Below are 22,684 nucleotides of genomic sequence, written 5' to 3'. Positions count from 1 at the left end.
TCTTTCAACGCATACTTCTTGCGACGCTTTTTCTCAATCAACAAGTGAATAGCAAAGGGACTATTTGAGGATTATAAAAGCGGGTTTTTGCGTGGAGTGTGTACACTAATACTGTTTAAAGGGTTATAGATGTACCCTAAAGATTGAAAACGAGTTTGTCTTTATTATACTATGTATTTCTGTAAATAATGATAAAGTATGATTGCGAATTGAGTGGTAAATGTTATTTCTTACCGGCTCCTAATTCAGCTGAATGATTCAATAGGTAAATAAGAAAGTAGGTATTCATACACGGATTCTATTGATCATTGCTAGTACCATGATTGAGAAATCATGAAAATCATGAAACGTTACTTCTCATGAGACCATGCCTATTACTGTTGATGTTGTGAGCGAATCCCATAAAAATTTACATAATCTTTGTCTTACTTTGTACTCATAGCAATAAAACTTATTTTACTCTACTAAATATAAAAGAGGCCACGTTGCAATCTGAAGGATATTATTTTTAGTGGTAGAAAAGATTAAATTATATGTCATTGCCATTGTTTCTCAAAGGATTGATTGATTGGCATTGATATCACTTATAATATTTGCACGCATATTTTATCGATTCGCTCAAATTTCTGAATGCAAATATTGTACGTGATATATTGATGTGAAACGACATGTACATTCAATTAATATTTGAATATGTACAATTTAAAACTAAACTGAAAATGTTATGACTTAAAATCAATCGAACTTGAGCTTGAACAAACAGAAATTATTTTAACACAATACACACTCAATTTATATATTCATCCTCATTTCGATTTTTTGCGCTTCCTTGATTGAGATTTTTGTTAAACGTTCATGTTAAAAATGTCAATTTTTTTTTAGTTTTGTTTTAAATTATGACCACTCTTCTCTCACAAAAAGGCAATGCAATCAGTGAAATAGTGAGTAAATATGATCGTTATTAGTGAGTCACACAAATGCACACATGCACACACATACACACACATACACACATAGACATTTGCTCAGTTCCTCGAGCTGAGTCGAATGGTTAATGACATTTGGCCCTCAGGGCTTCGGTCCAAAAGTCGGTTTTCATTGTGATTGTATAGCCTTTCTATATGAGAAAGGCAAACAGTGCAGTAACGTGCCTTACGATGAATAGCAGAGCGATCCAAGCTTCTATGCATCACTAGAGCGTCGTAATTGAAGTCGAGTGAATCAGGGGAAGATGGGGTAATACGCACCTCCTAAGGAAAAGTTTGTATATCTTAATTCTAAAAAAAAACGTGAAAGTTTCAAGCTTGACTATCATCAGTAACCGTCCTTTCTCACAATTATGACCAAAAACTGGCAGTATGCGTTGCAAAATACATGAAATATCTCATTTTTAAAAACGCCTAAAAACCAATTTTTCGTGGAGGAAATAACTTTCGGATGTAGGTTTATTTACTATTATCCATTAAATTGATCATTTAAAATTAATTTTAGTAAGCGAATTCCTAAGCAAATTACCCCTTATAATTTGAATCATTTTGCCCCCATAAACATGAGACAATATATTTGACGATTTTTCGATTGAATTGCAAATACATCATCTGTATTAGAACTGAACTCAGAAAAACGAAGGATTGGTACTGAAGTTCACTTGTTACATAATAAAAATGCTTTTCATATCTTTAGAAAATAACTATTGAACAAACCAACCATAGCTACCAAAATTTTATAGTTATATCTTGTCAATAAAATTTCTGCGCTAAAATTTGGAATGGAATGCGTTTCACTCTGGTGGTACGTTTTACCATATCTTCCCCTGCTGCTTGTGATGTTGGAAAATTGGATTACAATAGCTCTTGCACAGAGTTTCAGAGAGCTCGAAGATCGTTGCCTGGGAAGCCTTTTCGCCACCTTGCGCTGGTGGATTGCAACTGTGTAATAGATTGTTTTAGAAATTGGGTTGACTCACGAAAATTCAATGTTACTGTGTTGAAATTTCAACATAGATTAGTTTGTGTAAGATAGATCAGCTGCTTCATTTAAATTTTGCCGTTATTTCTGAAGGAGCAAACGTGTCTTATGTGTCCATTGATGTTGCTGCTCATCTAGTTAAATGTTTGTTTTATCGTTGACGTTGTATTATAAGTTGAGCAATGGTTCCACCCCAGCGAACAAGCGTGTGGTGAACAAACTGACAAAAATTAATTTATCTAGAATAATTTATAATATATTTATATTTTATGTCTTAATTAACATTTCTCGAATTAATGTTGTCGTTGAAATGTTCTTTTAATACCTTATGATCAAAAAAGAACCGGAATTTTCATTTTAAAATCCTCGCGCTTGTCCAATCGGTAAACTTTTATTCTCTCAACGTTGGCAACACTTTTATACACATTCTGTCAAATTTTGACGCATATCGTACGATTAGTTTTTGTTTGGCGTCTATACAAAGAAGTTGAAAAATTTTCGTGTGGCGATTTTTATAATGGATGAAAATTTAGAACAATGTGCGTGCATCAAATTTTGTGTTGTATATGGATTTAATGTTAGAAAAGGCGTGTCTTGGAAAAACACAGGCATACGAGTGGTATAAACGCTTCAAAGGTGGTCGTACAAGCTTGGATCATGATGAGATCCTTGGCCGCCCAACAACATCTGTTACTGAAGAAAACATTGAATCGGCGAAGCAAATAGTGTTGCAAAATCGTTCTGTACCGATTAGGGAGATTGCTGTGTTGTTGGGCATCTCTTATGGATCAGCCGAAAACATTTTAACTGATATTTTGGGTTTGAAACGTGTCGTTTCTCGGCTGGTACCAAAAAAGCTGAATTTCATTCAAAAACAGCGTCGTGTTGATGTGGCCAAAGAGGTGATTTCCAACGCAGATAGTGACCCCACATTCATCTAATGCATCATACATAGTGATGAGGTGTGTATCTATGAATATGACGTCGAAACCGCACAACAATCGACCGAATGGCGCTTCGAAGGCGAGCCGTTGTTCTAAATTTGCCAACGTTGAGAGAATAAAAGTTTACCGATTGGACAAGCGCGGGAATTTTAAAATGAAAATTTCGGTTCTTTTTTTATCATAAGGTAAGTCGATTGTTTCGGCCGCAGTATGACAAGTGGCACCATCCTGTTTAAACCACATTTCGTCCACATCCATATCATGAAGATTTGGCAACAAAATCTGTTGGCGGCCTGCATGCCGTCAATTTGTTTTGCTCTATTGGCACGCCAGGATAGACATGGAACTTCGGTACAAATAAGTGATTTGCAAAGAGCAAATACTTTACGTATGTTCAGCGGGTTACTTTGATGCGTTAGGTGGCGTTAGCTGTTCAACATAAATTGCTAACGCACTGATGAGCTGAATGCGAAACGTAAACATTAAAATAAGTCATGCACACTTTAACACGGTACCAAACCCTTGAACGGCTTATAGTTTCCTAAGCGAATTACCCCGTACAATTCGAATCATTTCCGAAGCAAATGAATTCCTAAGCAAATTACCCCGTACAATTCGAATCATTTTGCCCCCATAAACATGGGACGATATATTTGACGTTTATTCGATTGAATTGCAAATACATCATCCGTATTAGAATTTAATTAAGAAAAACGAAGGATTGGTACAGAAGTTCACTTGTTACATAATCAAAATCATCTTCATAATTTTAGAAAATTACTATGGAACGAACGCCAAAAAATACATATAATAAGGACATAATAAATTTTTGTTTATTTTTTTCAGATGTGAATAATCCATAGCTACCAAAATTTTAAAGTTACATCTTGTAATCATAAAATAAAATTCTGTCCAAAAACATCTGAGAAAACAATGGAATGCGTTTTGCCCCGGGGGCTCGTTTTACTCCATCTTCCCGTACTGCTTGTGATGTTGGAAAATTGCATTTCAAGAGCTCTTGCACAGAGTTGGCGGTCAGTATGCCGTCATTTTTTTGTTTGTTTCAGTTATAGAACTTGTAACCTTAAAGTCATTTGCATCGTCGGGCCAGAAAATTGCCCTATGTTGGGAATCGAACCCAGACAGGCTGCGTGAAAGGCATCGACTTACCCATCCCGCTATACCCGTCCCCCATGCCGTCAATTTGTTTTGCTTTTTCAGGATACACAGAAGGAAAAGATGAAACTTAAACGGCATGTAAACCGATCGTACTATGAAATAGGCATAAGTTGAAACGAAAAAAAGTACCATGAAGTAGGCATAAGTTGAAATGAAAACCATGATTAATGTAAAATTACATTAATATTCATTTAGTTTTCCATTGAACAAGACTATATATTTACAAACCGCTTAGTTTTGTTATGTAACTTTCCATTCAATTGCCTGCTCCAAATATGTGCATGAAAATAAATGTAAATTCACAAAATATGTTTATCTGTGTAGACATGGCACTTCGGTGCGAATAAGTGATTTGTAAATCGCAAACACTTAACGTCTGCTTCCTATTCCTATTGCAAAAACAAACATCCTTTAAAAAAACATCCGTTATGTACCAACAATCATCTATAAATCGAGCACCTTCAAATATAACTAATAATTTTTAGCATTTTTTGGTTCCTGGGTCTTGGTTTGTTAAATAATCAGTTAAATGGGTATAATTTCTACTTTTTAATCGTTTCTCTCTTTCATTAAGACAAAATATGTCAGATGAAGTTAGGATCAGTAAATTTTTTCTGGTCCGAAGAGGCGAATGACTTTAAGGTTAAAACCTCTACAATAGAAACAAAAAAAAATTAGGAATATACAAATATACAAATATACAAATATACAAATATACAAATATACAAATATACAAATATACAAATATACAAATATACAAATATACAAATATACAAATATACAAATATACAAATATACAAATATATAAATATACAAATATACAAATATACAAATATACAAATATACAAATATACAAATATACAAATATACAAATATACAAATATACAAATATACAAATATACAAATATACAAATATACAAATATACAAATATACAAATATACAAATATACAAATATACAAATATACAAATATACAAATATACAAATATACAAATATACAAATATACAAATATACAAATATACAAATATACAAATATACAAATATACAAATATACAAATATACAAATATACAAATATACAAATATACAAATATACAAATATACAAATATACAAATATACAAATATACAAATATACAAATATACAAATATACAAATATACAAATATACAAATATACAAATATACAAATATACAAATATACAAATATACAAATATACAAATATACAAATATACAAATATACAAATATACAAATATACAAATATACAAATATACAAATATACAAATATACAAATATACAAATATACAAATATACAAATATACAAATATACAAATATACAAATATACAAATATACAAATACACAAATATACAAATATACAAATATACAAATATACAAATATACAAATATACAAATATACAAATATACAAATATACAAATATACAAATATACAAATATACAAATATACAAATATACAAATATACAAATATACAAATATACAAATATACAAATATACAAATATACAAATATACAAATATACAAATATACAAATATACAAATATACAAATATACAAATATACAAATATACAAATATACAAATATACAAATATACAAATATACAAATATACAAATATACAAATATACAAATATACAAATATACAAATATACAAATATACAAATATACAAATATACAAATATACAAATATACAAATATACAAATATACAAATATACAAATATACAAATATACAAATATACAAATATACAAATATACAAATATACAAATATACAAATATACAAATATACAAATATACAAATATACAAATATACAAATATACAAATATACAAATATACAAATATACAAATATACAAATATACAAATATACAAATATACAAATATACAAATATACAAATATACAAATATACAAATATACAAATATACAAATATACAAATATACAAATATACAAATATACAAATATACAAATATACAAATATACAAATTTACAAATATACAAATATACAAATCTACAAATATACAAATATACAAATATACAAATATACAAATATACAAATATACAAATATACAAATATACAAATATATAAATATACAAATATACAAATATACAAATATACAAATATACAAATATACAAATATACAAATATACAAATATACAAATATACAAATATACAAATATACATATATACAAATATACAAATATACAAATATACAAATATACAAATATACAAATATACAAATATACAAATATACAAATATACAAATATACAAATATACAAATATACAAATATACAAATATACAGATATACAAATATACAAATATACAAATATACAAATATACAAATATGCAAATATACAAATATACAAATATACAAATATACAGATATACAAATATACAAATATACAAATATACAAATATACAAATATACAAATATACAAATATACAAATATACAAATATACAAATATACAAATATACAAATATACAAATATACAAATATACAAATATACAAATATACAAATATACAAATATACAAATATACAAATATACAAATATACAAATATACAAATATACAAATATACAAATATACAAATATACAAATATACAAATATACAAATATACAAATATACAAATATACAAATATACAAATATACAAATATACAAATATACAAATATACAAATATACAAATATACAAATATACAAATATACAAATATACAAATATACAAATATACAAATATACAAATATACAAATATACAAATATACAAATATACAAATATACAAATATACAAATATACATATATACAAATATACAAATATACAAATATACAAATATACAAATATACAAATATACAAATATACAAATATACAAATATACAAATATACAAATATACAAATATACAAATATACAAATATACAAATATACAAATATACAAATATACAAATATACAAATATACAAATATACAAATATACAAATATATAAATATATAAATATATAAATATACAAATATACAAATATACAAATATACAAATATACAAATATACAAATATACAAATATACAAATATACAAATATACAGATATACAAATATACAAATATACAAATATACAAATATACAAATATACAATTATATAAATATACAAATATACAAATATACAAATATACAAATATACAAATATACAAATATACAAATATACAAATATACAAATATACAAATATACAAATATACAAATATACAAATATATAAATATACAAATATACAAATATACAAATATACAAATATACAAATATACATATATACAAATATACAAATATACAAATATACAAATATACAAATATACAAATATACAAATATACAAATATACAAATATACAAATATACAAATATACAAATATACAAATATACAAATATACAAATATACAAATATACAAATATACAAATATACAAATATACAAATATACAAATATACAAATATATAAATATATAAATATATAAATATACAAATATACAAATATACAAATATACAAATATACAAATATACAAATATACAAATATACAAATATACAAATATACAAATATACAAATATACAAATATACAAATATACAAATATACAAATATACAAATATACAAATATACAAATATATAAATATACAAATATACAAATATACAAATATACAAATATACAAATATACAAATATACAAATATACAAATATACAAATATACAAATATACAAATATACAAATATACAAATATACAAATATACAAATATACAAATATACAAATATATAAATATACAAATATACAAATATACAAATATACAAATATACAAATATACAAATATACAAATATACAAATAAACAAATATACAAATATACAAATATACAAATCTACAAATCTACAAATATACAAATATACAAATATACAAATATACAAATATACAAATATACAAATATACAAATATACAAATATATAAATATACAAATATACAAATATACAAATATACAAATATACAAATCTACAAATATACAAATATACAAATATACAAATATACAAATATACAAATATACAAATATACAAATATACAAATATACAAATATACAAATATACAAATATACAAATATACAAATATACAAATATACAAATATACAAATATACAAATATACAAATATACAAATATACAAATATACAAATATACAAATATACAAATATACAAATATACAAATATACAAATATACAAATATACAAATATACAAATATACAAATATACAAATATACAAATATACAAATATATAAATATACAAATATACAAATATACATATATACAAATATACAAATATACAAATATACAAATATACAAATATACAAATATACAAATATACAAATATACAAATATACAAATATACAAATATACAAATATACAAATATACAAATATACAAATATATAAATATATAAATATATAAATATACAAATATACAAATATACAAATATACAAATATACAAATATACAAATATACAAATATACAAATATACAAATATACAAATATACAAATATACAGATATACAGATATACAAATATACAAATATACAAATATACAAATATACAAATATACAAATATATAAATATACAAATATACAAATATACAAATATACAAATATATAAATATACAAATATACAAATATACAAATATACAAATATACAAATATACAAATATACAAATATACAAATATACAAATATACAAATATACAAATATACAAATATACAAATCTACAAATATACAAATATACAAATATACAAATATACAAATATATAAATATACAAATATACAAATATACAAATATACAAATATACAAATATACAAATCTACAAATATACAAATATACAAATATATAAATATACAAATATACAAATATACAAATATACAAATATACAAATATACAAATATACAAATATACAAATATACAAATATACAAATATACAAATATACAAATATACAAATATACAAATATACAAATATACAAATATACAAATATACAAATATACAAATATACAAATATACAAATATACAAATAAACAAATATACAAATATACAAATATACAAATATACAAATATACAAATATACAAATATACAAATATACAAATATACAAATATACAAATATACAAATATACAAATATACAAATATACAAATATACAAATATACAAATATACAAATTTACAAATATACAAATCTACAAATATACAAATATACAAATATACAAATATACAAATATACAAATATACAAATATACAAATATACAAATATACAAATATACAAATATACAAATATACAAATATACAAATATACAAATATACAAATATACAAATATACATATATACAAATATACAAATATACAAATATACAAATATACAAATATACAAATATACAAATATACAAATATACAAATATACAAATATACAAATATACAAATATACAAATATACAAATATACAGATATACAAATATACAAATATACAAATATACAAATATACAAATATACAAATATACAAATATACAAATATACAAATATACAAATATACAAATATACAAATATACAAATATACAAATATACAAATATACAAATATACAAATATACAAAGATACAAAGATACAAAGATACAAAGATACAAAGATACAAAGATACAAAGATACAAAGATACAAAGATACAAAGATACAAAGATACAAAGATACAAAGATACAAAGATACAAAGATACAAAGATACAAATATACAAATATACAAATATACAAATATACAAATATACAAATATACAAATATACAAATATACAAATATACAAATATACAAATATACAAATATACAAATATACAAATATACAAATATACAAATATACAAATATACAAATATACAAATATACAAATATACAAATATACAAATATACAAAGATACAAAGATACAAAGATACAAAGATACAAAGATACAAAGATACAAAGATACAAAGATACAAAGATACAAAGATACAAAGATACAAAGATACAAAGATACAAAGATACAAAGATACAAAGATACAAAGATACAAAGATACAAAGATACAAAGATACAAAGATACAAATATACAAATATACAAATATACAAATATACAAATATACAAATATACAAATATACAAATATACAAATATACAAATATACAAATATACAAATATACAAATATACAAATATACAAATATACAAATATACAAATATACAAATATACAAATATACAAATATACAAATATACAAATATACAAATATACAAATATACAAATATACAATTATACAAATATATCAATATACAAATATACAAATCTACAAATATACAAATATACAAATATACAAATATACAAATATACAAATATACAAATATACAAATATACAAATATACAAATATACAAATATACAAATATACAAATATACAAATATACAAATATACAAATATACAAATATACAAATATACAAATATACAAATATACAAATATACAAATATACAAATATACAAATATACAAATATACAAATATACAAATATACAAATATACAAATATACAAATATACAAATATACAAATATACAAATATACAAATATACAAATATACAAATATACAAATATACAAATATACAAATATACAAATATACAAATATACAAATATACAAATATACAAATATACAAATATACAAATCTACAAATATACAAATATACAAATATACAAATATACAAATATACAAATATATAAATATACAAATATACAAATATACAAATATACAAATATACAAATATACAAATATACAAATATACAAATATACAAATATACAAATATACAAATATACAAATATACAAATATACAAATATACAAATATACAAATATACAAATATACAAATATACAAATATACAAATATACAAATATACAAATATACAAATATACAAATATACAAATATACAAATATACAAATATACAAATATACAAATATACAAATATACAAATATACAAATATACAAATATACAAATATACAAATATACAAATATACAAATATACAAATATACAAATATACAAATATACAAATATACAAATATACAAATATACAAATATACAAATATACAAATATACAAATATACAAATATACAAATATACAAATATACAAATATACAAATATACAAATATACAAATATACAAATATACAAATATACAAATATACAAATATACAAATATACAAATATACAAATATACAAATATACAAATATACAAATATACAAATATACAAATATACAAATATACAAATATACAAATATACAAATCTACAAATATACAAATATACAAATATACAAATATACAAATATACAAATATACAAATATATAAATATATAAATATACAAATATACAAATATACAAATATACAAATATACAAATATACAAATATACAAATATACAAATATACAAATATACAAATATACAACTATACAAATATACAAATATACAAATATACAAATATACAAATATACAAATATACAAATATACAAATATACAAATATACAAATATATAAATATACAAATATACAAATATACAAATATACAAATATACAAATATACAAATATACAAATATACAAATATACAAATATACAAATATACAAATATACAAATGTACAAATGTACAAATGTACAAATGTACAAATGTACAAATGTACAAATGTACAAATGTACAAATGTACAAATGTACAAATGTACAAATGTACAAATGTACAAATGTACAAATGTACAAATGTACAAATGTACAAATGTACAAATGTACAAATGTACAAATGTACAAATGTACAAATGTACAAATGTACAAATGTACAAATGTACAAATGTACAAATGTACAAATGTACAAATGTACAAATGTACAAATGTACAAGTGTACAAATGTACAAATGTACAAATGTACAAATGTACAAATGTACAAATGTACAAATGTACAAATGTACAAATGTACAAATGTACAAATGTACAAATGTACAAATGTACAAATGTACAAATGTACAAATGTACAAGCGATCTACGAGCGGCTTGTACGTTATTTTCATCCTCTTCATCTCTTCCTTTAGGATAGGCCACAAGTCTCACGAACCGCTCTAGCCACGAAAAAATAATTATAACAGCAGCTCTTACTGTGGTTCACATAGCACACAAGCTGCGCACATAAAAAATCTCGTGCGCTGTCTCGTGAAACCAAAGCGCACGAGTCGCGCGCAGAAGAAAATGCGATGCTCTGAAATTTCAAGCAGCACATCCCGTTTCTATGTGCTCGCGTCTCTTACTTACTTTTGGTTTGCTCTTTGAGTCGGTGCTCACGCTCACAGGATAAATATGCGACACACACATTATTGGTGCGCTCTCGCTGTCGCATTTGTGCACGCATGAGCATTCGGAAGGCCTGAAATCAGTATGCGAACGCAAAAATCTATACAATACAGATAAATCTGTATAAATGGCATCTCTGGCACTGCATTTTTTAAGAAGGGCCTTTGCCTAAATAGTAACAGTTACTTTTTTATTTTTATCTAAAATTCACCAAATTAACTTTACAGTAAAATTTTAAATTTAAAGCGAAAGGTTACGAAAACGACCGAAAAATTTTTAAACGTTGAAATGATTTAAAACTGGTTCTAAAAATATCGTATGTTTGCTCATAGTTGCCATTAGGCCGTTTTTAAAAAGAATTCTGATATTTTGAACCTGAGAGTGTAATAGTGGAATATGTTGTTTTAATTGCTGTCGCCATTGCTAATTTATAGGATAAATAAAGGATCAACGATGGGATGGATAAAAATACATTGAGATGAAATTAGGAGCAGAGTAGTGAACACATCATAAGTGTTTTAGCTGTTTTATGAATATTGATTAAATTTTCAAGAAATGTGAATCTATTCTCAACGTGGAACGTAGCGAATGAAGCAGTAATATGAAATAGTTATAGTGATTTTAGTGGCTAAATCGGCGTTTGAAGACGACATCCTTACATATGAGATGAAGTAGGGAGCCCTTACCCTACGAGGTAACAAACTAAATTTTCGATCGAATTAAAACTAGAATAAAACTGTGTTATCAGCACAATATCTATTTTTCCCGTCCCATGAACAGGGCTTGTATTGTGAATCCTCAAACGAACGAAGCAACAAAAAACATCTGCTGTGAACACTTTGCTTGACATAGCTGAATGAGAGACCTATATTAGAGAGAAACTGGATGCGTGAGAGTATATGCTACTGAGCAGACCAATTCCCCTTGCCAAGTAAATTGTCTGTGCTCTCAGTCTCAGTTAACACATGAACTAAGCAATCCATGACAATGTAATGAAATGAAGGGTTCGCTCTCGTTAGTATTGTACGAGAAAGAAGACCTTGCTTCACGGCGTGCTACAAGACGCGAAGCAAAGTCATATAGGCAATGTTTACGGTTTATTTTTAAAGTGTAGGTTTACAGAAATCATTTTTAACATAATGTTCGTATTCCAAGACCAGATTTGATCACATTTCAAACATACTTTAAACATTTTATAGCAGAAATTTTTCTTTTGAGTCCATTTTCAAAACGATCAATTTGTTTCTTGGCAGTTTACACTGTGTATATATCCTAGAAACACTGGGCATCTACAATATGAGAACCATTCATCAAATGCTAACCTCATGAAGCATGGGTCTCAGCAAACGGGCATATTCTTGAACTAATGAACGAACGAAGCAGCTCTCCTTGTTGCGCTGTGAATTCTACCTGACATACGAATGTGTGTGAATAGCACAGATGGTGAAACCCTTTTGTTCATATTCGTTGCTTCAATTTGCAAGCCCTGCCCATGAATACAAATTTCAAAATACATCACGCGTGATGTTACCTCGTATCAGATAAAAATACTTTGTGGATTTACATCTCTTACTCCTGCACACATTCGAAGCAAGTTTACTCTGCTCATCTGTAAATAGATTTCCTTGGGGTAAGAAACGATACTGGAGTTCAGAAATTAACTGACAGTCTTGCTGTTAGTTCAGAAAAGCTGGTCAAATTAAATCACAAAACTTTCCTGGCGAAAGACCAAAATTAGGTTAAAGCCGGGTAAAAATAAACGATATAAAAAAAACAAAAACACAAAACTTATTTCATTGCCATATTTCTCATCAAAACACCATTGCCACCAGAGAGAGAAAGAGAGATAGAGATAGAGAGGGAGAGAGAGAGTCATCGTCTCAAAAATTTAGTTTCCGCAAAACTTGAACATGCAAGTGAATAAAGCTAATTAAATATCTTTGTGACTACGCGTAATAACTGTCGATGAGTTAATTCATGTGCAAGAACATGTAATATTCAGCTATCCCTGAGAAATCGAAAACAATGTAGAGATGGTCGTGTACCCGAAACGACAGGTATTAGTCGGGTTCGGGTTCGGGTGACGTATGTTGGTCGGACTCGGGTACGGGTGTCGATTTTTTTTATTTTCTATCGGGTACGGGTCGGGTTTGGGTTCAAAAGCAAAATTATTCTTGATTCGGGTCGGGCGCGGGTAAATATTTTTTAGTTTCGTTCGGGTAAGAGTCCGGTTTGGGCTTAAGAAATTCTTTACCCGACCATCTCTAGTGCAGAGCAAAGACTCTCAGTAGTAAAAACCGGGGTTAAATATATAGTCAGATGACAACAAGATTTCTTCAGAAATATAAGATATGATCTTCAAAATTACACAAAACATTTGAGAAAATCTCTGAAATCTTTATTGAAATCGATGAACGATCAATATAATTTAATGTTTGAAGATAGTTTCATGCAAATGTTAGTCGTGGCTCCGCTTTAGATTGTCCATGCGCATGATCCAATTTTGACACACTCTATCAAACATATCGGCCAATATTTCACGAATAAATACTGCAATGTTGGCTTCCAATATGTCAGTCGTTGCTGGTTTATCCTTGTAGACATGAGCCTTAACATGGCCCCACAAGAAATAGTTCAAAGGTGTTAAATCACACGATCTAGGCGGCTAATTACGGGCCCAAAGCGTGAGACGAACTGTTCACGGAAGGCGGCTCTCAATTTGGTCATTGTTTCGCGTGCCGTGTGGGATGTGGTCCAATTCTTCCATTTTGGGCAAAAAAAACCGTCAATCATCACATGGTAGCGCTCGCCATTCACAGCAACGTTGCGCCCATCACACTTTTGAAGAAGTTCCGCCCAATGATGCCACCGTCCCATAATCCACACCAAGCAGTAACTTTTTCGGGATGCATTAGTGGGTCTTGTAATGCTTCTGGACAGTTTTCCCTCCAGATGCGGCAATTTTGCTTGTTGACATATCCAGAAATGAGCTTCGTCGCTAAACACAATCTTTCGTTAAAAAAGTGGATCTTCCTCCAACTTTGCCATCGCTCATTCATTAAATTTTGAACGTTGTAAGTCGATTCATGATTAAATTATAGACCAAACTCTATAAGTTTGACAATGACAATGTCAAAACAGTGATGCCAAGGGGATACCAGCAAAAAATCACCCTTTATTAGATTTTACTAACCAGTTTTGAAAAATCTGCATTCTCATTGCATGGTCACTTAAAAAAATTATCTTGAAATTGAAATTGTTTCATTTATTACCCTGTAACTCTATAACCGAAAGTTTGATATGAATTAAATTCTGCATTTTTTGGGATTTTAACCTCTTTCACTTGGAACTAAGTTTGAGAAATCGGTTCAGAAATTTTCGAGTAAAGTTAAAGCACCTTTTTTCAATCTAATCGGACGGCCGGTGTTCGAAATGATTTCAATCCAACTCAACATTTGTTCTCGTATGTTGCACACTGTGTTCAGTTCAGCAGCCAGTGGTGTTGTGTTTAGCTCGGTTTTTTTTTCATACAGTGCTTGTTTTGAGTTCCAGCAAAAACACAACCGATGCTGGGTTGTGTTGGCAGCTCTGTAGGCTAAACATATAATCACCAGTGTAATTCAGTACGGTGATGCCAAACTCAGTAATCACTTTTGAGAACTCAGAATGAGAGTTAGGAACTATGAAATCAAAACTAAGAACCATCGATACCATCAACATTCGGTGTCAGTGATGATGTGTACAGGTGAGTGTGTATGGGCATTCCACGCACAATCAACTCAAATTTTTTTTCATCTAACTATTTTTTTCGGTAAAGAACTCGAAAGTATTCGACACGCATTTTTTTATTCCAATATGGTACGCGGAATTTTCAAGATATGATTTTTTTGAAATTTCACGTTTTCAAAAAAGAGCCTTTTTTCAACAGCCTATACTGTAAAATTTAATAAAGATACAAAAATTCGTCCAAGACATGAAATGTATGTCTTTTTCTTAGCTTTCAAATAAGCGATTACATAAAACAACCTTTAAATTTAATATAATGAAAGAAGATAATAATTAATGAACAAATAAAAAAAATTCAAACTTGGGCCTAATTTTTTTCTTTTTTTTTTGTTGAAAAAAGAAACCTTAGGGGTTCAACTCACTCTTGGCAAAGTTTCAGAGTGAAAAGATCAATACTTTCGGAGCAGTGAATTTTTCAATTACGACCCGCACGCGCGGAGCGTTCCGCAGCGCCATTCGCTCGGATACGGGCTTAACTTGTCGACAAATGTCGCGCCACAGATCGAATCCTAACTTTGTCAGTTTATTGTTAGCAACGCTACAGGCAGAAAGCGAGTAAAATTGGGACTAAAGGATTTACGTGAGTAATAAAATAATAAAGTTTTTGCACAGTTGCAATTTTTCTATGATTTGGTTTTTCTTGTTTACAAAAACTCAATACTTTAAACGTGTCCTGGGAAGAGAAAACTTTCATTTTTAATTCCTTTTCTACGTACGGCTCAACATAGTGAAACGATTGTGTTTCAGAAATAGTTTTACATTTTTCGAAACGGTTTTTGAGAAATTTCTTTGTTTTTACATAATCTTCCGAACATTTGTATATGACTGAAATGTTCGGTAGAGAAGATGCTTCGAAAATTGACAATCATTGATCATTTGTTAACTTGCGCGACGTGTCATTCTTTTGATAGTTCCTCCAGCACCGTCGCATGGCCCTTGTCCATGAGCTGTCGCGTGAAAATTCCACTGTTCAAAACGATGAAAATCAAGCTCGTGAAGAAAAATATTCGCAAAGTGTTTTACATTTTTGAATTGCTAAGGAGCGCCGTCAGAAAAATAGATGCACTCACGTATATGTGGATAGTATTGTGAAAAATATTGATTAAGAGCTTCGAGAAAAACATGCACAGCTATTGCGTCATGTTTCTTGCAATCAGAAATAATTACTAATGTTTTATGATCGATTTTGCTGGTCATTTTATAATAGAAAACAATAATAGTATATAGGAATATAGTCGCTTGGTCGTTGTTCCAATGAAAGCCAGCTATGGCGCTTTGAATAACGAAGGCGTAATTTTCCGCAAAATCGCAAATTATTAAACTTTCGTCACTCTTCAATTTTTTTTCACACTTTAAAAATATGAAGCTTGTTTTCGAGCAATGAAAGAATGCATGTGCCGCTCAGCCATAGCCGAAGCTGAAAAAAGTCAACACCGGAGGGCTCGGATCGGTCGGATCGGCATAATGAAGATAGCCTTTTAAGCCCGTATCCGAGCAAATTGTGCTGCGGTACGCTCCGCGCGTGCGCGTTAACGTACTGTTAGTTAGCTGATTGCTCTGCTTTCCAATGCTAAAAGGAACTGTCTATCGAAATAGATTCCTTGTGTATGTTAATGTAATTGAAATATGATGGCTCTAATTGCGGTTGATGAAAATCGTTTGATATTACAAAGAAAGGCCTAGAAATAAGATTACAAATGGATTCAATGGCCGCACGAATCTTGTTATACCGTTTTAGTCCAATTTATTTCATATGTCGTGTTTCGGGTTAAACTTTCTTCCGTATACCGAAAGAAGGCTGATTGCGGTAATAATAATATGCTATGATACAATATAACAGTTAATGTAACAGTGTAAATTATGCTCTTCCTTCATCGCAGTACTGCAGGAGATATAATATTTCTCTTTTAATATTAAAAAAAGAATAATAATAATATTAATAATAATAATAATAATAATAATAATAATAATAATAATAATAATAATAATAATAATAATAATAATAATAATAATAATAATAATAATAATAAATAATATATAATATAATGTAATAAACAACAGAATTATATGTTGCAATATACTATAATAACCATTGCACTTCAGGACGGGCACCCAATCAACGCCGTTCTGTTGACCAAAGGCCATCATAGAAACAAGGGGAGGCATGAGATAGGAGCTTGTGAGGACTTAGTTATCTCACCATTTGACGACAATAACATTCCGATTGACGTTTATGCTCACATACACCATTTTTTTCCTTGAAAGATTGTGAAAAATAAAATTGTGTCGAATGAGAACTGAAATCCAGAGTGATTGAAGTATCATTCCAAAAACTCGAAATAGGTAATCCCAGAGACATAACCGCGAGATTAACATAGGACTTACAAAGATTGTGAATTTTTCTCCCGTATTAAATACTGCTCGGTGCTTCTTTCTTGAACTCAAAGCAACTGAATGTTGGTTTTATTTGCATTCGTATAGGATATCGCTAGGAGTGTTTTAGTGCTAGATGCAAAATTTATGTCAGTTTTTAATTTTAAATCCAGAAATTATAACAAAATAAACTGGCGGCTCCAGCAGCGTTTTATCTGTGTTTCAAATATAGAAAAAATAGAACGGCAGCGTATACCAGTTTTAAATTTGACAGTAGAACTATACCACCCATATGAATCTTGCAGCTGATGAATTTGCTCGTAATGTGCAGTCCGCTCTACGAACGGTTCACTGTACTGATAATTTCATTAGATTTTTTTTAAACGGATTATTTTTACTTCCGATTTGCATACTTAAATGAATAATGAGAATAATTTTAATAGTTCTTTGGGAAACCCTTAGAATGGTCGATTAATTGATTTTTCTGCGTCGCTCACATTTCGGTGTATTTTTCTTGAATGCGAACGACCAGCAGCTGGATGATGACGCAATCGCTCATATATTTCAATATATCAGTGAATGAAACTATTAAAATGCTGTACGGGATTCCTTTTTGGGATTCAGAAGGACCAAATTGTAGACTTGACCTGCGGGAAGTGACAGATGAATTACTGTCTGATACTGACAAAGATATCGGGTTCGATTCCTGATTTGTTGAAGAATCTTCCCGAGTAGGAAACTTTCTTGAATAACCCTGGATAGTATACCGGAAATATTCGAATGTTTTCTTGTTCTCAGTTGTACTTTAGAAGGAGAATTTATACCTGCTGGATTATCCAGATCGTTTTATATTTAGTTAACTAGTTAAAATATGTGATGCAATATTTATTATCATTTAGATAAGCCACACCTTTGTATGGATTTTATGACATGAGGCGAAACCATCATCATCATCATCATCATCATCATCATCATCATCATCATCATCATCATCATCATCATCATCATCATCATCATCATCATCATCATCATCATCATCACCATCACCTATTCGTTTCGTGAAAGAATTAGAGAAAATACTCAATCAGAAAAAAAGTTATTAGGAAATCAAATTTCGGTACACTTTCGTGTCGAAACATTTGATCTGTAACCATTTATTCTATATCATACAACATATCATATATATTTTGAAGCACACGAAATATCAATATCATGGAAGGTCACATGCAGAAAAAGTCTACAAAGACAATGAGTTCTAAATCAGAATAACGGCTAATAAAATAAAAAAGGTTAAAACCGCAAATAAACTAATAATAATAATAATAATAATAATAATAATAATAATAATAATAATAATAATAATAATAATAATAATAATAATAATAATAATAATAATAATAATAATAATAATAATAATAATAATAATAATAATAATAATAATAATTATAATAATTATAATAATAATAATAATAATGATAACATTGAAAAGTCCCGTGCCTAACACATAGATGGCGTTAATACTAACCTAACGTTTCCAGTTTGTTCTAACCTTTGAAAGACAGCTGTTCAAATTTCATGATATTCTATTAATTAGTTTGTGAGTTATTGTGCTAAGAGAGACGCTACTTTTGTTTTAAACAATTTAGTTTTTTTTTAATTTTACACTGCTTCTTGAAGGGAAAAAATACCGTTCAATAGAAGCGATGGCTCGAAAAGCGTTATGGAGACTGCGCTTCATCAGAAACAACAATAAAACGTTGGTTTGCTGACTTCAAACGTGGTCGAAGAAAACCGATGATGCAGAACGCAGTGTACGTCCAAATAAGGCGGTAACACTAGAAAATATTTTAAAAAATCCACAAAATCGTTTTGAATGATCGAAGAGTGAAGTTGCGTGATCGTAAAGATATCAAAAGAACGTGTTGGGTTTATATTGCAAGAGCATTTAACTATGAGAAAGCTCTGTTCAAAGTGAATACCGCGATTGCTCACTGTTGACCAAAACCGAGAACGTGTTAATGATTCTGAGCAGTGTTTAATCATGTTAAACGTTACAAACCGGAATTTTGCATCGATATGTGACAATACATGAAACATGGATTCATCACTTCACTCATGAATCAAAACGATCGTCTTCTGAATGGACAACAACGGGTGAACCTCGTCCAAAGCGTCCAAAAGCACAACAATCGGCTGGAAAGGTTATGGCCTCGGTATTTTGGGATGTGCGTGGTGTAATATTTATCGACTATCTTGAGAAAGGAAATACCACTAACAGTGAATATTATATAGCGTTATTGGAGCGTTTGCAAAGAAACGACCGCATATTGGCAAAGAAAAAAATTGTTTCATCAAGACAACGCACCGTGTCACAACAATGGCAAAACTACATAAATTGAGCTCCGAATTGCTCCCACATCCACCGTATTCGTCATATTTGGCTTTTAGCGGCTACCGGCTGCTCGCAGACCTGAAAAAAATGCTCGCCGATGAGAAATTTTGCACGAATGAAGAGGTTATCGCTGAAACTGAGGCATATTTTGAGACAAAAGATAAATCGTTTTAAAAAAGTGGTAATAAAATCTTAGAGCGGCGCTGGAATGATTGCGTTGCTCTTGATGGAGATTACGCTGATGAATAAAGTTAATTTTGAACCTAAAAATCGTATTCTCTTTGTTAGGCCCGGGACTTTTCAGCCAATGTGATAATAATAAATCAGAATACAATAGCTAGTTTTCTTTTTCGTGAGTTTAAAAAAATAATAAAATTAAAATCAATCATTTTTTTTCTTGCCCGAATAACTGGGTCGAATGGGCATGGGTAGTGTCGATCTATTACAACTGCCAGTCTTCCTACTCGAACGTTTGAACGGTACCAAAGAACAGAAACAATTAGGGCGGCAATGAGGATATTTCCGCATGCTATGTTGATACCTTCCCGGGTACGATTGAAACATAATTCCTCCAGAGCCCACTTTACTGTTGATAACCATCCCACCAAGTCAATTACGAAGCACCCCACTCAGAGTGTGGTATCAACACATCCTTCATTGACCGCACGACCAGAAAGCTGCCTTGAGCGACAAGGCGTCCTTCCTATAAGCGCAATCTTCCTGTATTTTTCCCAGCACAACACGGCCAATGAAGGGAAGAATCGAGACTGAAATCCACGTAAATGGAAGGAAAGTCGGTCCCCGTCACCAACATCAACGTTGGCGTCCGTGTTGTCGTCGTTAGTTTCTCCGATTTGAAGGTCGCCAGGAAACATTAGGGGAGAGATGCTGCTCAACCAGACAGTTTAACTGGGATTCTGAAAATTCTCCTAACAACACATTTTAACCGAATCTAGAGGGCAGATGTCAGACCATCAAAGCAGATCAACCAGTACATGGTCTCAGTTTGTCTTTCCATTCGTCGCCCATTGCACTACATTAGGTTTAGTACGGCTATTACTAGCGGGCATATGATGAGTAAATGTAGAAAGAGAAGGAACAAATAGCCAAGTGAGTGCGATAATGTAGAGTGTCTCGTCGGTCGTCTCGACTATGTGTCGAGGGGTTTGGAGTGGGCTGGAAAGGCGAAGTCCATGGGTCTGAACTGCATGTGTTTCTATTATGTTGGTTCGTCGGTACAGAAACTATGCAAAAGGGGTATGACATGGGGAGATTTTCACACAGACCTGTTCAGATTGTTGTTAATCAATTGGTGGGGCTCTACTGGTGGTATTAGGAGATAGGTGTGATTAATCTAGGTGGTGTCTGTTACTGGAATTGTATGCACATTATTATTATTTTTCTTGGTAATATTGCCATATTTCAGACAAACGATCACGAGTTCCGAAAAACGATAAAGTTTCAATCAAACATAGCGCTGTTGTACGGAAGGGTGTGCGGTTACTTTGACTAAGTGCACATTATGTTAAGATGAAATGTCTCCACCGTATGACTATTGACACCTACAAGAGTGTTTTTAACGAGGAACGATAACCTGTTTTCGTAAGTCTTTTCATAGTTGATTAGTCGAACATAGTTTGTAACGTCTATTTCTAAATAC

At 28.8% G+C, this 22,684-nt stretch overlaps 1 protein-coding gene across 1 annotated transcript in view; it reads left to right on the top strand.

Moving 5' to 3' along the window:
- The window catches only part of LOC131439119 (uncharacterized), a 52,104-nt gene that overhangs the window by 6,754 nt on the left and 22,666 nt on the right, over window positions 1-22,684 (top strand). The gene's annotated exons all lie outside the window — the stretch shown is intronic.

Source organism: Malaya genurostris, chromosome 3 (assembly GCF_030247185.1).
Source record: "Malaya genurostris strain Urasoe2022 chromosome 3, Malgen_1.1, whole genome shotgun sequence".
Classification (NCBI taxonomy): Eukaryota; Metazoa; Arthropoda; class Insecta; order Diptera; family Culicidae; genus Malaya; species Malaya genurostris.
Note: the sequence above shows the minus strand (reverse complement) of the source record. Positions and strands in the feature narration are given on the sequence as shown.